Source organism: Chiloscyllium plagiosum, unplaced genomic scaffold (assembly GCF_037043375.1).
Source record: "Chiloscyllium plagiosum isolate Xiang-an unplaced genomic scaffold, Cpla_swu_hap1 HiC_scaffold_6, whole genome shotgun sequence".
NCBI classification, from domain to species: Eukaryota; Metazoa; Chordata; class Chondrichthyes; order Orectolobiformes; family Hemiscylliidae; genus Chiloscyllium; species Chiloscyllium plagiosum.
Genome location: NW_028270144.1, coordinates 98,034,340 through 98,054,540, shown reverse-complemented (window position 1 = coordinate 98,054,540; position 20,201 = coordinate 98,034,340).

The window sequence follows — 20,201 nt, the reverse complement described above, 5'->3', positions numbered from 1 at the left end:
TTCCATAGTGCGGTTTTCTATAGCAGTTTTTCATAGTGAGATTTCCTATAGCGGGTTTCCATAGCGGGATTTTCTATGGTAGTTTTCCATAGTGCGATTTTCTATAGCAGTTTTCCATAGTGCGATTTCCTGTAGCAGTTTTTCATAGTGTGATTTCCTATAGTGTCTTTCCATAGCGTGATTTCCTATAGCGGTTTTCCATAGTGCAATTTTCTCTAGCGATTTTCCATGGCGCAATTTTCTATAGCGTTTCCATAGCGTGATTTTCTATAGTGGTTTTTCATAGCGTGATTTCCTACAGCAGTTTTCCACAGTGCAATTTGCTATAGCAGTTTTCCATAGTGTAATTTTCTATAGCGGTTTTCCATAGCATGATTTTCTATAGCAGCTTTTTATAGTGTGTTTTCCCATAGCGGGTTTCCATAGCGCGATTTTCTATAGCAGTTTTCCATAGCGTGATTTCCTATAGCGGTTTTCCATAGTGCAATTTTCTATAGTGGATTTCCATAGCGCAATATTCTATAGCAGTTTTCCATTGCGTGATTTTCTATAGCAGTTTTCCATAGTGCGATTTTCTATAGCGGTTTTCCATAGCGCGATATTCTATAGCAGCTTTTTATAGTGTGATTTCCAATAGCGGGTTTCCATAGTGCGGTTTTCTATAGCAGTTTTTCATAGTGAGATTTCCTATAGCGGGTTTCCATAGCGGGATTTTCTATGGTAGTTTTCCATAGTGCGATTTTCTATAGCAGTTTTCCATAGTGCGATTTCCTGTAGCAGTTTTTCATAGTGTGATTTCCTATAGTGTCTTTCCATAGCGTGATTTCCTATAGCGGTTTTCCATAGTGCAATTTTCTCTAGCGATTTTCCATGGCGCAATTTTCTATAGCGTTTCCATAGCGTGATTTTCTATAGTGGTTTTTCATAGCGTGATTTCCTACAGCAGTTTTCCACAGTGCAATTTGCTATAGCAGTTTTCCATAGTGTAATTTTCTATAGCGGTTTTCCATAGCATGATTTTCTATAGCAGCTTTTTATAGTGTGTTTTCCCATAGCGGGTTTCCATAGCGCGATTTTCTATAGCAGTTTTCCATAGCGTGATTTCCTATAGCGGTTTTCCATAGTGCAATTTTCTATAGTGGATTTCCATGGCGCGATTTTCTATTGCGGCTTTCCATAGTGTGAGTTTCTATAGCAGTTTTCCATAGCACAATATTCTATAGCGGTTTTCCATAGCGCGATTTTCTATAGCGTTTTCCATAGCGTGATTTTCTATAGTGGTTTTCCATAGCGTGATTTCCTACAGCAGTTTTCCACAGTATGATTTGCTATAGCAGTTTTCCATAGCGTGATTTTCTATAGCGGTTTTCCAAAGCGCGATTTTCTATAGCGGTTTTCCATAGCGTAATTTTCTATAGCAGTTTTCCATAGCGCAATTTTCTATTGTAGTTTTCCATTGTGTAATTTTCTATTGTGGTTTTTCATAGCATGATTTCCTATAGCGCTTTTCCATTGTGCGAATTCCTATGGCAGTTTCCAATCGCGTGACTTCCCATAGTGGTTTTTCATAGCGTGATTTCCTATAGAGATTTCCCATTGCATGATTTTCTATAGAGGTTTTCCATAGTATGATTTTCTATAGCAGTTTTCCATAGCGCAATTTTTGATAGCAGTTTTCCATAGCGCAATTTTCGATAGCAGTTTTTCATAGTGTGATTTTCTATGGCAGTTTCCCATAGCGTGATTTTCTATAGCGAATTTTCCATAGCGTGATTTTCTGTAGCAGTTTTCCATAGCGTGATTTTCCATAGCAGTTTTCCATTGTGCAATTTTCAATAGCAGTTTTCCATAGTGTGATTTCCTATCGTGGTTTTCCAGAGTGTGATTTTCTATAGCAGTTTTCCATAGTGCGATTTTCTACATCAGTTTTACATAGCGTGATTTACTATAGCGCTTTCCCATTGCACAATTTTCTATAGAGGTTTTCCATAGCGTGATTTTCTACAGCAGTTTTCAATAGCGCAATATTCTATAGCAGTTTTCCATAGCGTGATTTTCTATAGTTGTTTTCCATAGTGTAATTTTCTATAGTAGTTTTCCATAGCGTGATTTCCTATAGCGCTTTTCCATTCCACGATTTTCTATAGCAGTTTTCCATAACACTTTTTTCTATAGCAGTTTTTCATAGCTCGATTTCCTATAGCGCTTTTCCATAGTGTGATTTCCTATAGCGCTTTTCCATAGCGTGTTTTTCTATAGCGCTTTTCCATAGCGTGATTTCTTATAGCAGTTTTCCATAGTATGATTTTCTATAGCAGTCTTCCATAGCGTGATTTTCTAAAGCAGTTTTTTCTAGTGTGATTTCCTATAGTGTTTTTCCAAAGTGCGATTTTCTATAGCAGTTTTCCATAGCGTGATTTCCTGTAGCGGTTTGCCATAGTGCAATTTTCTATAGTGGATTTCCATAGCGCAATATTCTATAGCGGTTTTCCATAGCGCGAATTTGTATAGCGGTTTTCCATTGCGTGATTTTCTGTAGCAGTTTTCCATAGCGCAATTTTCTATAGCAGTTTTCCATAGTGTAATTTTCTATATATTGGTTTTTTATAGCATGATTTCCTATACCGCTTTTCCATACCATGATTTTCTATGGCAGTTTCCCATAGTGTGATTTTCTATAGCGGTTTTCCATCGCGTGATTTTCTGTGGCAGTTTTCCATTGCGTGATTTTCTATAGCGGTTTTCCATAGCGTAATTTTCTATAGTGGATTTCCATAGCGCAATATTCTGTAGCGGTTTTCAATATTGCGATTTTCTGTAGCAGTTTTCCATAGCGTGATGTCCTATAGTGGTTTTCCATAGTGTGATTTTCTATAGCAATTTTCAATAGTGCGATTTTCTATATGCGTTTTCCATCGTGTGATTTCCTATAGCGCTTTTCCATGACGTGATTTTCTATAGTGGTTTTCCATAGCGTGACTTTCTATAGCAGTTTTCCATAGTGCGATTTGCTATAGCCGTTTTCCATAGCGTGATTTTCTATAGCAGTTTTCCATAGTGCGATTTCCTATAACGTTTGTCCATAGTGCGATTTTCTGTAGCAGTTTTCCATAGCGTGATGTCCTATAGTGGTTTCCCATAATGTGATTTTCTATAGCAATTTTCAATAGTGCGATTTTCTATATGCGTTTTACATCGTGTGATTTCCTATAGCGCTTTTCCATAATGTGATTTTCTATAGCAGTCTTCCATAGCGTGATTTTCTAAAGCAGTTTTTTCTAGTGTGATTTCCTATAGTGTTTTTCCAAAGTGCGATTTTCTATAGCAGTTTTCCATAGCGTGATTTCCTGTAGCGGTTTGCCATAGTGCAATTTTCTATAGTGGATTTCCATAGCGCAATATTCTATAGCGGTTTTCCATAGCGCGAATTTGTATAGCGGTTTTCCATTGCGTGATTTTCTGTAGCAGTTTTCCATAGCGCAATTTTCTATAGCAGTTTTCCATAGTGTAATTTTCTATATATTGGTTTTTTATAGCATGATTTCCTATACCGCTTTTCCATACCATGATTTTCTATGGCAGTTTCCCATAGTGTGATTTTCTATAGCGGTTTTCCATCGCGTGATTTTCTGTGGCAGTTTTCCATTGCGTGATTTTCTATAGCGGTTTTCCATAGCGTAATTTTCTATAGTGGATTTCCATAGCGCAATATTCTGTAGCGGTTTTCAATATTGCGATTTTCTGTAGCAGTTTTCCATAGCGTGATGTCCTATAGTGGTTTTCCATAGTGTGATTTTCTATAGCAATTTTCAATAGTGCGATTTTCTATATGCGTTTTCCATCGTGTGATTTCCTATAGCGCTTTTCCATGACGTGATTTTCTATAGTGGTTTTCCATAGCGTGACTTTCTATAGCAGTTTTCCATAGTGCGATTTGCTATAGCCGTTTTCCATAGCGTGATTTTCTATAGCAGTTTTCCATAGTGCGATTTCCTATAACGTTTGTCCATAGTGCGATTTTCTGTAGCAGTTTTCCATAGCGTGATGTCCTATAGTAGTTTCCCATAATGTGATTTTCTATAGCAATTTTCAATAGTGCGATTTTCTATATGCGTTTTACATCGTGTGATTTCCTATAGCGCTTTTCCATAATGTGATTTTCTATAGTGGTTTTCCATAGCGTGATTTTCTATAGCAGTTTTCCATAGTGCGATTTGCTATAGCCGTTTTCCATAGCGTGATTTTCTATAGCAGTTTTCCATAGTGCGATTTCCTATAACGTTTGTCCATAGTGCGATTTTCTGTAGCAGTTTTCCATAGCGTGATGTCCTATAGTGGTTTTCCATAATGTGATTTTCTATAGCAATTTTCAATAGTGCGATTTTCTATATGCGTTTTACATCGTGTGATTTCCTATAGCGCTTTTCCATAATGTGATTTTCTATAGTGGTTTTCCATAGCATGATTTTCTATAGCAGTTTTCCATAGTGCGATTTGCTATAGCCGTTTTCCATAGCGTGATTTTCTATAGCAGTTTTCCATAGTGCGATTTTCTATAGCAGCTTTTTATAGTGTGATTTCCAATAGTGGGTTTCCATAGTGCGGTTTTCTATAGCAGTTTTTCATAGTGAGATTTCCTATAGCGGGTTTCCATAGCGGGATTTTCTATGGTAGTTTTCCATAGTGCGATTTTCTATAGCAGTTTTCCATAGTGCGATTTCCTGTAGCAGTTTTTCATAGTGTGATTCCCTATAGTGTCTTTCCATAGCGCGATTTTCTATAGTAGTTTTCCATAGCGTGATTTCCTATAGCAGTTTTCCATAGTGCAATTTTCTCTAGCGATTTTCCATGGCGCAATTTTCTATAGCGTTTCCATAGCGTGATTTTCTATAGTGGTTTTTCATAGCGTGATTTCCTACAGCAGTTTTCCACAGTGCAATTTGCTATAGCAGTTTTCCATAGTGTAATTTTCTATAGCGGTTTTCCATAGCATGATTTTCTATAGCAGCTTTTTATAGTGTGTTTTCCCATAGCGGGTTTCCATAGCGCGATTTTCTATAGCAGTTTTCCATAGCGTGATTTCCTATAGCGGTTTTCCATAGTGCAATTTTCTATAGCGGTTTTCCAAGGCGCGATTTTCTATTGCGGCTTTCCATAGCGTGAGTTTCTATAGCAGTTTTCCATAGCACAATATTCTATAGCGGTTTTCCATAGCGCGATTTGCTATAGCATTTTCCATAGCGTGATTTTCTATAGTGGTTTTCCATAGCATGATTTCCTACAGCAGTTTTCCACAGTATGATTTGCTATAGCAGTTTTCCATAGCGTGATTTTCTATAGCGGTTTTCCAAAGCGCGATTTTCTATAGCAGTTTTCCATAGCGTGATTTTCTATAGCAGTTTTTTATAGTGTGATTTCCTATAGCGGGTTTCCATAGCGGGATCTTCTATGGCAGTTTTCCATAGTGCGATTTTCTATAGCAATTTTCCATAGTGCGATTTCCTGTAGCGCTTTTCCATAGCATGATTTTCTATAGAGGATTTCCATAGCGAGATTTTCTATCGCGGTTTTTCATAGTGTGATTTCCTATAGCACTATTCCATAGCGGGACGTTCTATGGCAATTTTCCATAGCGTGATCTTCTATAGCAGTTTTTAAAGTGTGATGTCCTATAGCGCTTTTCTATAGCATGATTCTCTATAATGGCTTTCCATAGCATGATTTCCTATTGCGCTTTTCCATAGCACGATTTCCTACAGCGGTTTTCCATAGTGCGATCTCCTATAGTGCTTTTCCATAGCGTGATTTCGTACAGCGCTTTTCTATAGCGCTTTTCCATAGCGTGATTTCTTATAGCAGTTTTCCATAGTGTGATTTTCTATAGCAGTTTTCCATAGCACGACTTTCAATAGCAGTTTTCCATAGCATGATCTCCTACAGCGTTTTTCCATAGCTTGTTTTTCTATAAAACTTTTCCATAGCGTGGTTTCTTATAGCAGTTTTTCATAGCGTAATTTCCTATAGCAGTTTTCCATAGCGTGATTTCCTATAGCGCTTTTCCATAGTGTGACTTCTTATAGCAGATTTCCATCATGTGATTTCCTATAGCTGTTTTCCATAGCGTGATTTCCTATAGTGGTTTTCCATAATGCAATTTTCTATAACAGTTTACCATAGTGCAATTTTCTATAGCAGTTTTTCATAGTGTGATTTCCTACAGCGTTTTTCCATAGCGTGATTTTCTATAGCAGTTTTCCATAGCGTGATTTCCTATAGCGGTTTTCCATAGTGCAATTTTCTAGAGCGGTTTTCCATTGTGCGATTTTCTATAGCAGTTTTCCATAGCGTGATTTTCTATTGCGGTTTTCTATAGCGTGATTTTCTATAGCAGTTTTCCATAGCGCAATATTCTATAGTGGTTTTCCATAGTGCAATTTTCTATAGCGGTTTTCCATCGCGTGATTTTCTGTTGCAGTTGTCCATAACGCAATTTTCTATAGCAGTTTTCTATAGTGGTTTTTCATAGCGTGATTTCCTACAGCGCTTTTCCATAGCATGATTTTCTATGGCAGTTTCCCATATCGTGATTTTCTACAGCGGTTTTTCATAGCGTGCTGTCCTATAGTGCTTTTCCATTGCACGATTTTCTATAGAGGTTTTCCATAGCGCAATATTCTATAGAGGTTTTCCAAAGCGCGATTTCCTATAGCGCATTTCCATAGTGAGATTTTCTACAGCACTTTTCCATAGCGTGTTTTTCTATAGCGCTTTTCCATAGTGTGACTTCTTATAGCAGTTTTCCATCATGTGATTTTCTATAGCAGTTTCCAATAGCATGATTTCCTATATCGGTTTTCCATAGTGCAATTTTCTATAGCGGTTTTCCATGGCACGATTTCCTATAGCGGTTTTCCATAGCGTGATTTTCTATTGCAGTTTTCCATATTGCAACATTCTATAGCGGTTTTCCATAGCGCGATTTTCTATAGCGCTTTTCCATTGCATGATTTTCTATAGAGGATTTCCATAGCGCAATTTTCTATAGCGGTTTTTCATAGCGGGATTTCCTGTAGCGCTGTTCCATAGCGGGATTTTCTATGGCAGTTTTCCATAGCGTGATCATCTATAGCAGTTTTTCAAAGTGTGATTTCCTATAGCGCATTTCCATAGCACGATTCTCTATAATGGTTTTCCATAGCGTGATTTGCGAAAGCGCTTTTCCATAGCACGATTTCCTATAGCGCTATTTCCTACTGCGCTTTTCTATATCGTTTTTTTCTACAGCGCTTTTCAATAGTGCGATTTCTTATAGCAGTTTTCCACAGTGTGATTTTCTTTAGCAGTTTTCCATAGCGCAATTTTCTATAGCAATTTTTAATAGTGTGATTTCCTAGTGTGTTTCTCCATTGCGTAATTTTCTATAGCAGTTTTCCATAGCGTGATATTCTATAGCGGTTTTCCATAGCGCGATTTTCTGTAGCAGTTTTCCATAGCGTGATTTTCTATCGCAGTTTCCATAGTGCAATTTTCTATAGCGGTTTTCCATAGTGTGATTTTCTACAGCAGTTTTCCATTGTGCAATTTTTTTTTAGATTAGATTACTTACAGTGTGGAAACAGGCCCTTCGGCCCAACAAGTCCACACCGCCCCGCCGATGCGCAACCCACCCATACCCCTACATTTACCCCTTACCTAACACTACGGGCTATTTAGCATGGCCAATTCACCTATAGCAGTTTTCCATAGTGTGATGTCTGATAGCGGTTTTCCATAGTGTGATTTTCTATAGCAGTTTTCTATAGCGTGATTTTCTACATCAGTTTTCCATAGTGTGATTTCTTATAGCGCTTTTCCATAGCAAGATTCTCTATAATGGCTTTCCATAGTGTGATTTGCTATAGCGCTTTTCCATAGCACAATTTCCTATAGCAGTTTTCCATAGCATGATTTCCTACAGCGCTTTTCTATAGCGTTTTTTTCTATAGTGCTTTTCCATAGCGTCATTTCTTATAGCAGTTTTCCATAGTGTGATTTTCTATAGCAGTTTTCCATAGCGCGATTTTCTATAGCAGCTTTTCATAGTGTGATTTCCTATAGCAGTTTTCCATAGCGCAATTTTCTATGGCAGTTTTCCATTGCATCATTTCCTATAGCGGTTTGACATAGTGCAATTTTCTTTCGCAGTTTTCCATAGTGTGATTTTCTATAGCGGTTTTCCATAGCGCAATTTTCTATAGAGTGATTTGCTATATCAGTTTTCCATTGTGTGATTTGCTATATCGGTTTTCCATAGTGCAATTTTCTATAGCAGTTTTTCATAGTGTGATTTCCTACAGCATCTTTCCAGAGCGTGCAATTTTCTATAGCGGCTTTCCATGGCGTGATTTTCTATTGCGGTTTTCCATAGCGTGACTTTCTACAGCAGTTTTCCATACCACAATATTCAATAGCGGTTTCCCATCCACGATTTTCTATAGCGGTTTTCCATAGCGTAATTTTCTGTAGCAGTTTTCCATAGTGCAATTTTCTATAGCAGTTTCCCATAGCACGATTTTCTATAGCGGTTTTCCATCGTGTGATTTTCTATGGCAGTTTTCCATAGTGTGATTTTCTATATGTGTTTTACATCATGTGATTCCTATAGCGCTTTTCCATAACGTTATTATTTATACTGGTTTTCCATAGCGTGATTTTCTACAACGCTTTTCCATAGCGTGTTTTCATATAACTCTTTTCCATAGCCTGATTTCTTATATCAGTTTTCCATACTGTGATTTTCTACAGAAGATTTCCATCGCGCGATTTCCTATAGCAGTTTTTCATAGTGTGATTTCCTATAACGTTTGTCCATTGTGCGATTTTCTATAGCAGTTTTCCATAGTGTGACTTCATATAGCGGTTTGCCAAAGTGCAATTTTCTATAGCGGCTTTCCATAGTCCAATTTTCTATAGCGCTTTTCTATAGTGCGATTGTCTATAGCAGTTTTCCATCTTGCAATTTTCTACAGCAGTTTCCGAAAGTGCAATTTTCTATAACAATTTTTCATAGTGTGATTTCCTACAGCGTTTTACCATAGCGTGATTTTCTATAGCAGTTTTCCATAGCGTGACTTCCTATAGCGGTTTTCCATAGTGCAATTTTCTAGAGCGGTTTTCATAGCGCGATTTTCTATAGCAGTTTTTCATAGTGTGATTTCCTATACCGTTTTTCCATAGTGCAATTTTCTATAGCGCTTTTCCATAGCTTGATTTCCTACAGCGCTTTTCTAGAGCGTTTTTTCTATAGCGCTTTTCCATTGCATGATTTCTTATAGCAGTTTTCCATAGTGTGATTTTCTATAGCAGTTTTCCATTGCGTGATTTCCTCTTGCGGTTTGCCATAGTGCAATTTCTTTCGCAGTTTTCCATTGCGTGATTTTCTATAGCGGTTTTCCATAGTGTGATTTGCTATATCAGTTTTCCATAGCGCAATTTTCTACAGCAGTCTGTCATAGTGTAGTTTTCTATAGTGGTTTTACATAGCGTGATTTCCTACAGCAGTTTTCCGTAGCGTGATTTCCTACAGCAGTTTTCCATAGTGCAATTTTCCAGAGTGGTTTTCATAGCGCGATTTTCTATAGCAGTTTTTCATAGTGTGATTTCCTATAGTGTTTTTCCATACCATGATTTTCTACAGCGGCTTTCCATAGCACGGTTTCCTATAGCGGTTTTCCATAGCGCGATTTCCTATAGCGATTTTCCATAGCGTGATTTCCTACAGTGCTTTTCTATCGCGTTTTTTTCTATAGTGCTTTTCCATAGCGTGATTTCTTATAGCAGTTTTCCATAGTGTGATTTTCTATAGCAGTTTTCCATAGCGCAATTTTCTATAGCAGTTTTCCATTGCATGATTTCCTATAGCGGTTTGCCATAGTGCAATTTTCTTTCGCAGTTTTCCATAGCGTGATTTTCTATAGCGGTTTTCCATAGTGTGATTTGCTGTATCAGTTTTCCATAGCGCTGTTTTCTATAGCAATTTTCTATAGAGTGATTTGCTATATCAATTTTCTATAGAGTGATTTGCTATATCAGTTTTCCATAGTGCAATTTTCTACAGCAGTTTTCCAAAGTGCAATTTTCTATAACAGTTTTTCATAGTGTGATTTCCTACAGCGTTTTTCCATAGCGTGATTTTCTGTAGCAGTTTTCCATAGTGTGATTTCCTATAGCGGTTTTCCTTAGTGCAATTTTCTATAGCGGTTTTCCATTGCTCGATTTCTATTGCAGTTTTCCACAGTGTGATTTGCTATATCAGTTTTTCATAGCATGATTTCCTATAGCGGTTTTCCATAGTGCAATTTTCTATAGCGGCTTTCCATGGCGTGATATTCTATTGCGGTTTTCCATAGCGTGACTTTCTATAGCAGTTTTCCATACCACAATATTCTATAGCGGTTTCCCATCCACGATTTTCTATAGCGGTTTTCCATAGCGTCATTTTCTGTAGCAGTTTTCCATAGTGCAATTTTCTATAGCAGTTTCCCATAGCACGATTTTCTATAGCGGTTTTCCATCGTGTGATTTTCTATGGCAGTTTTCCATAGTGTGATTTTCTATATGCGTTTTATATCATGTGATTCCTATAGCGCTTTTCCATAACGTTATTATTTATACTGGTTTTCCATAGCGTGATTTTCTACAGTGCTTTTCCATAGCGTGTTTTCATATAACTCTTTTCCATAGCCTGATTTCTTATATCAGTTTTCCATACTGTGATTTTCTACAGAAGATTTCCATCGCGCGATTTTCTATAGCAGTTTTTCATAGTGTGATTTCCTATAACGTTTGTCCATTGTGCGATTTTCTATAGCAGTTTTCCATAGTGTGACTTCATATAGCGGTTTGCCATAGTGCAATTTTCTATAGCGGCTTTCCATAGTCCAATTTTCTATAGCGCTTTTCTATAGTGCGATTGTCTATAGCAGTTTTCCATCTTGCAATTTTCTACAGCAGTTTCCGAAAGTGCAATTTTCTATAACAATTTTTCATAGTGTGATTTCCTACAGCGTTTTACCATAGCGTGATTTTCTATAGCAGTTTTCCATAGCGTGACTTCCTATAGCGGTTTTCCATAGTGCAATTTTCTAGAGCGGTTTTCATAGCGCGATTTTCTATAGCAGTTTTTCATAGTGTGATTTCCTATACTGTTTTTCCATAGTGCAATTTTCTATAGCGCTTTTCCATAGCTTGATTTCCTACAGCGCTTTTCTAGAGCGTTTTTTTCTATAGCGCTTTTCCATAGCATGATTTCTTATAGCAGTTTTCCATAGTGTGATTTTCTATAGCAGTTTTCCATTGCGTGATTTCCTCTTGCGGTTTGCCATAGTGCAATTTCTTTCGCAGTTTTCCATAGCGTGATTTTCTATAGCGGTTTTCCATAGTGTGATTTGCTATATCAGTTTTCCACAGCGCAATTTTCTACAGCAGTCTGTCATAGTGTAGTTTTCTATAGTGGTTTTACATAGCGTGATTTCCTACAGCACTTTTCCGTAGCGTGATTTTCTATAGCAGTTTTCCATAGCGTGGTTTTCTATAGCGGTTTTCCATAGTGTGATTTGCTATATCAGTTTTCCATAGCGCAATTTTCTACAGCAGTCTGTCATAGTGTAGTTTTCTATAGTGGTTTTACATAGCGTGATTTCCTACAGCACTTTTCCGTAGCGTGATTTTCTATAGCAGTTTTCCATAGCGTGATTTCCTATAGCAGATTTCCATAGTGCAATTTTCCAGAGTGGTTTTCATAGCGCGATTTTCTATAGCAGTTTTTCATAGTGTGATTTCCTATAGTGTTTTTCCATAGCATGATTTTCTACAGCGGCTTTCCATAGCACGATTTCCTATAGCGGTTTTCCATAGCGTGATTTCCTATAGCAATTTTCCATAGCGTGATTTCCTACAGTGCTTTTCTATCGCGTTTTTTTCTATAGTGCTTTTCCATAGCGTGATTTCTTATAGCAGTTTTCCATAGTGTGATTTTCTATAGCAGTTTTCCATAGTGTGATTTCCTATAGCAGTTTTCCATAGCGCAATTTTCTGTAGCAGTTTTCCATTGCATGATTTCCTATAGCGGTTTGCCATAGTGCAATTTTCTTTCGCAGTTTTCCATAGCGTGATTTTCTATAGCGGTTTTCCATAGTGTGATTTGCTGTATCAGTTTTCCATAGCGCAGTTTTCTATAGCAATTTTCTATAGAGTGATTTGCTATATCAGTTTTCCATAGTGTGATTTGCTATATCAGTTTTCCATAGTGCAATTTTCTACAGCAGTTTCCCAAAGCGCAATTTTCTATAACAGTTTTTCATAGTGTGATTTCCTACAGCGTTTTTCCATAGCGTGATTTTCTATAGTGGTTTTCCATAGCGTGATTTCCTACAGCAGTTTTCCACAGTATGATTTGCTATAGCAGTTTTCCATAGCGTGATTTTCTATAGCGGTTTTCCAAAGCGCGATTTTCTATAGCGGTTTTCCATAGCGTAATTTTCTATAGCAGTTTTCCATAGCGCAATTTTCTATTGTAGTTTTCCATTGTGTAATTTTCTATTGTGGTTTTTCATAGCATGATTTCCTATAGCGCTTTTCCATTGTGCGAATTCCTATGGCAGTTTCCAATCGCGTGACTTCCCATAGTGGTTTTTCATAGCGTGATTTCCTATAGAGATTTCCCATTGCATGATTTTCTATAGAGGTTTTCCATAGTATGATTTTCTATAGCAGTTTTCCATAGCGCAATTTTTGATAGCAGTTTTCCATAGCGCAATTTTCGATAGCAGTTTTTCATAGTGTGATTTTCTATGGCAGTTTCCCATAGCGTGATTTTCTATAGCGAATTTTCCATAGCGTGATTTTCTGTAGCAGTTTTCCATAGCGTGATTTTCCATAGCAGTTTTCCATTGTGCAATTTTCAATAGCAGTTTTCCATAGTGTGATTTCCTATCGTGGTTTTCCAGAGTGTGATTTTCTATAGCAGTTTTCCATAGTGCGATTTTCTACATCAGTTTTACATAGCGTGATTTACTATAGCGCTTTCCCATTGCACAATTTTCTATAGAGGTTTTCCATAGCGTGATTTTCTACAGCAGTTTTCAATAGCGCAATATTCTATAGCAGTTTTCCATAGCGTGATTTTCTATAGTTGTTTTCCATAGTGTAATTTTCTATAGTAGTTTTCCATAGCGTGATTTCCTATAGCGCTTTTCCATTCCACGATTTTCTATAGCAGTTTTCCATAACACTTTTTTCTATAGCAGTTTTTCATAGCTCGATTTCCTATAGCGCTTTTCCATAGTGTGATTTCCTATAGCGCTTTTCCATAGCGTGTTTTTCTATAGCGCTTTTCCATAGCGTGATTTCTTATAGCAGTTTTCCATAGTATGATTTTCTATAGCAGTCTTCCATAGCGTGATTTTCTAAAGCAGTTTTTTCTAGTGTGATTTCCTATAGTGTTTTTCCAAAGTGCGATTTTCTATAGCAGTTTTCCATAGCGTGATTTCCTGTAGCGGTTTGCCATAGTGCAATTTTCTATAGTGGATTTCCATAGCGCAATATTCTATAGCGGTTTTCCATAGCGCGAATTTGTATAGCGGTTTTCCATTGCGTGATTTTCTGTAGCAGTTTTCCATAGCGCAATTTTCTATAGCAGTTTTCCATAGTGTAATTTTCTATATATTGGTTTTTTATAGCATGATTTCCTATACCGCTTTTCCATACCATGATTTTCTATGGCAGTTTCCCATAGTGTGATTTTCTATAGCGGTTTTCCATCGCGTGATTTTCTGTGGCAGTTTTCCATTGCGTGATTTTCTATAGCGGTTTTCCATAGCGTAATTTTCTATAGTGGATTTCCATAGCGCAATATTCTGTAGCGGTTTTCAATATTGCGATTTTCTGTAGCAGTTTTCCATAGCGTGATGTCCTATAGTGGTTTTCCATAGTGTGATTTTCTATAGCAATTTTCAATAGTGCGATTTTCTATATGCGTTTTCCATCGTGTGATTTCCTATAGCGCTTTTCCATGACGTGATTTTCTATAGTGGTTTTCCATAGCGTGACTTTCTATAGCAGTTTTCCATAGTGCGATTTGCTATAGCCGTTTTCCATAGCGTGATTTTCTATAGCAGTTTTCCATAGTGCGATTTCCTATAACGTTTGTCCATAGTGCGATTTTCTGTAGCAGTTTTCCATAGCGTGATGTCCTATAGTGGTTTCCCATAATGTGATTTTCTATAGCAATTTTCAATAGTGCGATTTTCTATATGCGTTTTACATCGTGTGATTTCCTATAGCGCTTTTCCATAATGTGATTTTCTATAGCAGTCTTCCATAGCGTGATTTTCTAAAGCAGTTTTTTCTAGTGTGATTTCCTATAGTGTTTTTCCAAAGTGCGATTTTCTATAGCAGTTTTCCATAGCGTGATTTCCTGTAGCGGTTTGCCATAGTGCAATTTTCTATAGTGGATTTCCATAGCGCAATATTCTATAGCGGTTTTCCATAGCGCGAATTTGTATAGCGGTTTTCCATTGCGTGATTTTCTGTAGCAGTTTTCCATAGCGCAATTTTCTATAGCAGTTTTCCATAGTGTAATTTTCTATATATTGGTTTTTTATAGCATGATTTCCTATACCGCTTTTCCATACCATGATTTTCTATGGCAGTTTCCCATAGTGTGATTTTCTATAGCGGTTTTCCATCGCGTGATTTTCTGTGGCAGTTTTCCATTGCGTGATTTTCTATAGCGGTTTTCCATAGCGTAATTTTCTATAGTGGATTTCCATAGCGCAATATTCTGTAGCGGTTTTCAATATTGCGATTTTCTGTAGCAGTTTTCCATAGCGTGATGTCCTATAGTGGTTTTCCATAGTGTGATTTTCTATAGCAATTTTCAATAGTGCGATTTTCTATATGCGTTTTCCATCGTGTGATTTCCTATAGCGCTTTTCCATGACGTGATTTTCTATAGTGGTTTTCCATAGCGTGACTTTCTATAGCAGTTTTCCATAGTGCGATTTGCTATAGCCGTTTTCCATAGCGTGATTTTCTATAGCAGTTTTCCATAGTGCGATTTCCTATAACGTTTGTCCATAGTGCGATTTTCTGTAGCAGTTTTCCATAGCGTGATGTCCTATAGTGGTTTCCCATAATGTGATTTTCTATAGCAATTTTCAATAGTGCGATTTTCTATATGCGTTTTACATCGTGTGATTTCCTATAGCGCTTTTCCATAATGTGATTTTCTATAGCAGTCTTCCATAGCGTGATTTTCTAAAGCAGTTTTTTCTAGTGTGATTTCCTATAGTGTTTTTCCAAAGTGCGATTTTCTATAGCAGTTTTCCATAGCGTGATTTCCTGTAGCGGTTTGCCATAGTGCAATTTTCTATAGTGGATTTCCATAGCGCAATATTCTATAGCGGTTTTCCATAGCGCGAATTTGTATAGCGGTTTTCCATTGCGTGATTTTCTGTAGCAGTTTTCCATAGCGCAATTTTCTATAGCAGTTTTCCATAGTGTAATTTTCTATATATTGGTTTTTTATAGCATGATTTCCTATACCGCTTTTCCATACCATGATTTTCTATGGCAGTTTCCCATAGTGTGATTTTCTATAGCGGTTTTCCATCGCGTGATTTTCTGTGGCAGTTTTCCATTGCGTGATTTTCTATAGCGGTTTTCCATAGCGTAATTTTCTATAGTGGATTTCCATAGCGCAATATTCTGTAGCGGTTTTCAATATTGCGATTTTCTGTAGCAGTTTTCCATAGCGTGATGTCCTATAGTGGTTTTCCATAGTGTGATTTTCTATAGCAATTTTCAATAGTGCGATTTTCTATATGCGTTTTCCATCGTGTGATTTCCTATAGCGCTTTTCCATGACGTGATTTTCTATAGTGGTTTTCCATAGCGTGACTTTCTATAGCAGTTTTCCATAGTGCGATTTGCTATAGCCGTTTTCCATAGCGTGATTTTCTATAGCAGTTTTCCATAGTGCGATTTCCTATAACGTTTGTCCATAGTGCGATTTTCTGTAGCAGTTTTCCATAGCGTGATGTCCTATAGTAGTTTCCCATAATGTGATTTTCTATAGCAATTTTCAATAGTGCGATTTTCTATATGCGTTTTACATCGTGTGATTTCCTATAGCGCTTTTCCATAATGTGATTTTCTATAGTGGTTTTCCATAGCGTGATTTTCTATAGCAGTTTTCCATAGTGCGATTTGCTATAGCCGTTTTCCATAGCGTGATTTTCTATAGCAGTTTTCCATAGTGCGATTTCCTATAACGTTTGTCCATAGTGCGATTTTCTGTAGCAGTTTTCCATAGCGTGATGTCCTATAGTGGTTTTCCATAATGTGATTTTCTATAGCAATTTTCAATAGTGCGATTTTCTATATGCGTTTTACATCGTGTGATTTCCTATAGCGCTTTTCCATAATGTGATTTTCTATAGTGGTTTTCCATAGCATGATTTTCTATAGCAGTTTTCCATAGTGCGATTTGCTATAGCCGTTTTCCATAGCGTGATTTTCTATAGCAGTTTTCCATAGTGCGATTTTCTATAGCAGCTTTTTATAGTGTGATTTCCAATAGTGGGTTTCCATAGTGCGGTTTTCTATAGCAGTTTTTCATAGTGAGATTTCCTATAGCGGGTTTCCATAGCGGGATTTTCTATGGTAGTTTTCCATAGTGCGATTTTCTATAGCAGTTTTCCATAGTGCGATTTCCTGTAGCAGTTTTTCATAGTGTGATTCCCTATAGTGTCTTTCCATAGCGCGATTTTCTATAGTAGTTTTCCATAGCGTGATTTCCTATAGCAGTTTTCCATAGTGCAATTTTCTCTAGCGATTTTCCATGGCGCAATTTTCTATAGCGTTTCCATAGCGTGATTTTCTATAGTGGTTTTTCATAGCGTGATTTCCTACAGCAGTTTTCCACAGTGCAATTTGCTATAGCAGTTTTCCATAGTGTAATTTTCTATAGCGGTTTTCCATAGCATGATTTTCTATAGCAGCTTTTTATAGTGTGTTTTCCCATAGCGGGTTTCCATAGCGCGATTTTCTATAGCAGTTTTCCATAGCGTGATTTCCTATAGCGGTTTTCCATAGTGCAATTTTCTATAGCGGTTTTCCAAGGCGCGATTTTCTATTGCGGCTTTCCATAGCGTGAGTTTCTATAGCAGTTTTCCATAGCACAATATTCTATAGCGGTTTTCCATAGCGCGATTTGCTATAGCATTTTCCATAGCGTGATTTTCTATAGTGGTTTTCCATAGCATGATTTCCTACAGCAGTTTTCCACAGTATGATTTGCTATAGCAGTTTTCCATAGCGTGATTTTCTATAGCGGTTTTCCAAAGCGCGATTTTCTATAGCAGTTTTCCATAGCGTGATTTTCTATAGCAGTTTTTTATAGTGTGATTTCCTATAGCGGGTTTCCATAGCGGGATCTTCTATGGCAGTTTTCCATAGTGCGATTTTCTATAGCAATTTTCCATAGTGCGATTTCCTGTAGCGCTTTTCCATAGCATGATTTTCTATAGAGGATTTCCATAGCGAGATTTTCTATCGCGGTTTTTCATAGTGTGATTTCCTATAGCACTATTCCATAGCGGGACGTTCTATGGCAATTTTCCATAGCGTGATCTTCTATAGCAGTTTTTAAAGTGTGATGTCCTATAGCGCTTTTCTATAGCATGATTCTCTATAATGGCTTTCCATAGCATGATTTCCTATTGCGCTTTTCCATAGCACGATTTCCTACAGCGGTTTTCCATAGTGCGATCTCCTATAGTGCTTTTCCATAGCGTGATTTCGTACAGCGCTTTTCTATAGCGCTTTTCCATAGCGTGATTTCTTATAGCAGTTTTCCATAGTGTGATTTTCTATAGCAGTTTTCCATAGCGTGATTTCCTATAGCAGTTTTCCATAGTGCAATTTTCTCTAGCGATTTTCCATGGCGCAATTTTCTATAGCGTTTCCATAGCGTGATTTTCTATAGTGGTTTTTCATAGCGTGATTTCCTACAGCAGTTTTCCACAGTGCAATTTGCTATAGCAGTTTTCCATAGTGTAATTTTCTATAGCGGTTTTCCATAGCATGATTTTCTATAGCAGCTTTTTATAGTGTGTTTTCCCATAGCGGGTTTCCATAGCGCGATTTTCTATAGCAGTTTTCCATAGCGTGATTTCCTATAGCGGTTTTCCATAGTGCAATTTTCTATAGCGGTTTTCCAAGGCGCGATTTTCTATTGCGGCTTTCCATAGCGTGAGTTTCTATAGCAGTTTTCCATAGCACAATATTCTATAGCGGTTTTCCATAGCGCGATTTGCTATAGCATTTTCCATAGCGTGATTTTCTATAGTGGTTTTCCATAGCATGATTTCCTACAGCAGTTTTCCACAGTATGATTTGCTATAGCAGTTTTCCATAGCGTGATTTTCTATAGCGGTTTTCCAAAGCGCGATTTTCTATAGCAGTTTTCCATAGCGTGATTTTCTATAGCAGTTTTTTATAGTGTGATTTCCTATAGCGGGTTTCCATAGCGGGATCTTCTATGGCAGTTTTCCATAGTGCGATTTTCTATAGCAATTTTCCATAGTGCGATTTCCTGTAGCGCTTTTCCATAGCATGATTTTCTATAGAGGATTTCCATAGCGAGATTTTCTATCGCGGTTTTTCATAGTGTGATTTCCTATAGCACTATTCCATAGCGGGACGTTCTATGGCAATTTTCCATAGCGTGATCTTCTATAGCAGTTTTTAAAGTGTGATGTCCTATAGCGCTTTTCTATAGCATGATTCTCTATAATGGCTTTCCATAGCATGATTTCCTATTGCGCTTTTCCATAGCACGATTTCCTACAGCGGTTTTCCATAGTGCGATCTCCTATAGTGCTTTTCCATAGCGTGATTTCGTACAGCGCTTTTCTATAGCGCTTTTCCATAGCGTGATTTCTTATAGCAGTTTTCCATAGTGTGATTTTCTATAGCAGTTTTCCATAGCACGACTTTCAATAGCAGTTTTCCATAGCATGATCTCCTACAGCGTTTTTCCATAGCTTGTTTTTCTATAAAACTTTTCCATAGCGTGGTTTCTTATAGCAGTTTTTCATAGCGTAATTTCCTATAGCAGTTTTCCATAGCGTGATTTCCTATAGCGCTTTTCCATAGTGTGACTTCTTATAGCAGATTTCCATCATGTGATTTCCTATAGCTGTTTTCCATAGCGTGATTTCCTATAGTGGTTTTCCATAATGCAATTTTCTATAACAGTTTACCATAGTGCAATTTTCTATAGCAGTTTTTCATAGTGTGATTTCCTACAGCGTTTTTCCATAGCGTGATTTTCTATAGCAGTTTTCCATAGCGTGATTTCCTATAGCGGTTTTCCATAGTGCAATTTTCTAGAGCGGTTTTCCATTGTGCGATTTTCTATAGCAGTTTTCCATAGCGTGATTTTCTATTGCGGTTTTCTATAGCGTGATTTTCTATAGCAGTTTTCCATAGCGCAATATTCTATAGTGGTTTTCCATAGTGCAATTTTCTATAGCGGTTTTCCATCGCGTGATTTTCTGTTGCAGTTGTCCATAACGCAATTTTCTATAGCAGTTTTCTATAGTGGTTTTTCATAGCGTGATTTCCTACAGCGCTTTTCCATAGCATGATTTTCTATGGCAGTTTCCCATATCGTGATTTTCTACAGCGGTTTTTCATAGCGTGCTGTCCTATAGTGCTTTTCCATTGCACGATTTTCTATAGAGGTTTTCCATAGCGCAATATTCTATAGAGGTTTTCCAAAGCGCGATTTCCTATAGCGCATTTCCATAGTGAGATTTTCTACAGCACTTTTCCATAGCGTGTTTTTCTATAGCGCTTTTCCATAGTGTGACTTCTTATAGCAGTTTTCCATCATGTGATTTTCTATAGCAGTTTCCAATAGCATGATTTCCTATATCGGTTTTCCATAGTGCAATTTTCTATAGCGGTTTTCCATGGCACGATTTCCTATAGCGGTTTTCCATAGCGTGATTTTCTATTGCAGTTTTCCATATTGCAACATTCTATAGCGGTTTTCCATAGCGCGATTTTCTATAGCGCTTTTCCATTGCATGATTTTCTATAGAGGATTTCCATAGCGCAATTTTCTATAGCGGTTTTTCATAGCGGGATTT